Here is a 4,319-nt window from a genome sequence, read left to right as displayed (position 1 = left end):
CCTTGGCGATTTATTTCGTAGTTTTTGTGTAATTAATAAAAGAACAATTATGTTTTAGGCGGTATTATAGCTAAAAGTAGCAATTTACGGCTAAAAGTAGCTGTCAAATTTTGAGATAGTGTTGCCAGATGTAAATTTGGGACACTCGATACCAGTCGAATATTCCGTAATTCCATAATTCAGAGTAAATTATTTGGCTGCCAGGGCGGTCAAACAACGCGCCATATACAAAATAGCATTTGCTAACACTGAAATCTAGCTGTAGCCGATTTTTTGACTTTTCAGCACTGAAATCTCAAGTAGCTTAAGTAAATATTTACCCTATTTTCGAATTACATCGAGGTTCAGCAATAAATTAATGTCATTAATTCGTGACTGGTTATGAAATTCTGTTAATTGAAAACTTATAAGAAATAGACGTTCATATAGTCTCATTTCGATGAAAACAAAAGTCTTTTTTTTTTTAAATTTAATGGCCTTAGTGGTTTGTTCAACATATGTATGTATATAAGTTTTCTAATATGTAGATTATCCTCGTCAGCAGAAGTTATTTTCCTACTATGTACCCCACATTCTTTTTTCATTCGGCAATATTTTTGTGCGGACTACTTAAGTGCTCTGAAAGAAAAAACAAACAAAAACTAAGAATTAATATCCGCTGCACAATTTTAGTTCCCAATTCAAGCCCCACCCCCATTATTTCGCCTACTTCAATTTCCTCCTTGAGCTCAGCACAGCTCAGCTCGTTTTTTTCTTTTCTTTTTCATATGTGGCTGCTATTGCCGTTCTGCTACTGCTACTGTTGCTCATGCTGCTGGTGTGTTAGTCATTCTAGAGGCTCGGCTGGAGTTGTCCCCATAGCCACATTTGTATAACATTGAATGCCTTTGAGTATCGTAAATAACAGTTTAGTGTTCATAAATTCAAAGAGAATTATGAATGTCCAAGGCTCAAGTGCATCGAGGTTGCATGATGATGGTCGGAGAATAGTCGCAATTTGAGGGAGGTAGAGAGCAATAGCAAACTATGAGCTCTCCACTATAAAACCGAAACCCAAAGCCAGCGTTGGCACTAAAAACAAAAAAATGAAACAAAAACCCCCCCAAAAACGGGGAGGAGGGGGGAGGAAGGGGGGGGGGACCAAGCAGAGGAAAATTGACTGCATTGGCTTCGGCCTTCTCTGGCCTGGCCTAAGTTGGCCACAGGATGAGAAACATGGACTCATTGTCACATCAAATGCACGTCTCGAACGCGTCGACATTGCCGCCATCCAAGATGAAGATAAATATGCTGCAGTAATAAAAAAAAAAATTCAAAAAGCAAAAAAAAAAAAAAAACACCAACAAAAACTCTAAAACCACAAATTCTCTCCGGCTACACTGGGCCATCTACACTTTACTCCACTTGCACTTCCACATCCACATCCACTCTTGTCTGGGCATCATTTAACTGACCAAAATACACATTAAGCGTCCTCGCTTGTCGCTTGTAGTCCTGCGACTGTCCCTTGTCTACCATGTCGTGCCTTGCATTTTAAATGTTGACATAAATTTGCAGTTTGCCTTTTGTCGCTGCTACCAAGCAACCAAACGACCAAGTGAGGTTTGGTCAGGGACAGGCACAGGGCATAGGGGGGTGGTGCAACTACTAAACTCCACATGCCTGACATAGTTGCAGTTAAATAAATTAAAAACTTCAACACTTGCTCAGCATCCATCCTCAGTATTCTTCTTCAGCTCACCCCCGTTTGTCGGTTTTAATTTGCCGACCAATGGCAATTAAACAAATGCTTTGCGCCTTTACTAATAATAATGCATCTACATTAAAACATCAGAAATCGGCACCAGAGTAGCTAACATTGGCCACTAATCTGTTAATTTAATGGACAAAATCACTTAAAAGGTTCTAGTTTGTAAAATTACTATAGTTAGATATTTAATAACTAAGATTTAGTTTTCATTGCAAATTATATGCAAAAAGTAACGAAATTATTAGATGTGATTTGAGGTATTGTGGGATTAAATGGTATTGATATCTTAGTTTAGTATAATTTCTTTGTCAATGTGCATTAACTTTTGACTTCTTGACGCTTGGCCAATGCGTTTTCCAATTATTTGTGGTTTCAGATGACTTTATTTCTGTTAGCATTAGCTTCATTTCGATGTAAAATCAAGTGAAATGTGGGTCTACAAAATTTACTTAAAGCTAATGTCAACATAGTAATTAATTATAAATTGAACTGATTAAAGTTAGAAATGTAGTAATGCCATAGAAAATTATCGATTTGGCATCTTACTTACATGGTTAAGTGTGTTAACACATGTGGGAACGCGGGGGCTTGAGTTGGTTGCTCAAATGGTTGAATGGTGGGAGGTGGGGATGTAAATACAAAGCCGACCTCAAAACAACATGCGGGTACACAAATTACAAGCTAATAGACAGAAGAGACAGACATACAGTCAGCCTAACCCGTCAGACGCCTAACCAGCCGGTCAGCCATCATTGCCGGAGATCTAACCTTACCACAAAGTCTATGGTAATTTCTCGTCTGGTGTTGTAACCTCAAAGCATGTGGAAAGATACTTGGGCCAAATACTTGGTCAGCTGTTGTCCAGTCCTGTTCTGTCCTGTCCTGTCCTGTTTCGTGTTGTCTCTCTGTCTCTCTCTCTCTACGGCTATGGCCCTGAGTCCTTTGCATTTGGATTTTCCCAGAAACAAGCACAAGACGCTAATTAAATATGTGGTTTGTCAAAATGTTCAGGAGCCACATAAATAATAATAATACCTACATGGCATATACATATATACGATGCCAACTGATAGTTGGGCGGTGGGAATGACAAAAAGATAGACAGGGAGAGCAAAAGGAAGGTGAATAGATTGTTATATACATTGCCGTTGCTGGCATTTAACATATTATCCTTTTGCATTTGCCACCACATTCGGCATTGTTCTCATAGGCAACTAACTAAAATTTGCTACCTTAATGTCCCCAAGTATCATAATCAATTCCCAAGTGCTTTTCACCTTTACAGATATGTACATACATACCTATATCTAGTTGGCATTTGTCTTCTTGGGTCAGCTCAATTTCAACTTACAACAAAGATCAACACATGCTTAGGCAGCAAAAAAGGTCAATTGCAATGAAATCAAACAAATTTGAGACTCTCTCTATCTCTCTCATTGAAAGTGGAATTTTAATAACTAATCACAAACTAAATGTTGCCTGCTGTCAAAAACAAATCACCATTGAATGGGCGCGGGAATTGCCCTTTGTCTTACATCTATGAATAAATTATTTTCATTAAAATTATTATCATTATTATTGCTCATTGGACAAATCTTAATAAATTGTTTATTTGTTAGAGACTATTTAGATATTGGATTCATGTAATAAACTAATGACAAATGTTTCAACTACATCGAATTTAGTTTCTAGGCAGAGGGCCGGGGCTAAATTTGAGCGCGCCGAAGTTGGTATACCCTTGCAATTTTTCCGTCAACGACGTCAACAACTTTTTCATAAATGTAATCGATGACTTTTTTAGAAGTGTCATCGATGACTTTTTCAGAAATGTCATCGATGACTTTTTTAGAAGTGTCATCGATGACTTTTTCAGAAATGTCATCGATGACTTTTTTAGAAATGTCATCGATGACTTTTTTAGTAGTGTCATGACTTTTCAGAATGTCATCGATGACTTGAAATTCATCGATGACTTTTTCAGAATGTCATGATGACTTTTTCAGAAATTCATCGATGACTTTTCAGAAATGTCATCGATGACTTTTTTAGTGTCATGATGATTTTTAGAATGTCATCGATGACTTTTTAGAATGTCATCGATGACTTTTTAGAAATGTCATCGATGACTTTTTCAGAAATGTCATCGATGACTTTTTCAGAAATGTCATCGATGACTTTTTCAGAAATGTCATCGATGACTTTTTAGAAATGTCATCGATGACTTTTTCAGAAATGTCATTGATGACTTTTCAGAATTCATTGATGACTTTTTCAGAAATTTCATCGATGACTTTTTCAGAAATGTCATCGATGACTTTTTTAGAAATGTCATCGATGACTTTTTCAGAAATGTCATTGATGACTTCTTCAGAAATGTCATTGATGACTTTTTCAGAAATTTCATCGATGACTTTTTCAGAAATGTCATCGATGACTTTTTTAGAAATGTCATCGATGACTTTTTTAGTAGTGTCATCAATGACTTTTTCAGAAATTTCATCGATGACTTTTTTAGAAGTGTCATCGATGACTTTTTTAGTAGTGTCATCAATGACTTTTTCAGAAATGT

Source organism: Drosophila willistoni (genome assembly GCF_018902025.1).
Source record: "Drosophila willistoni isolate 14030-0811.24 chromosome XR unlocalized genomic scaffold, UCI_dwil_1.1 Seg143, whole genome shotgun sequence".
NCBI lineage: Eukaryota > Metazoa > Arthropoda > Insecta > Diptera > Drosophilidae > Drosophila > Drosophila willistoni.
Note: the sequence above shows the minus strand (reverse complement) of the source record.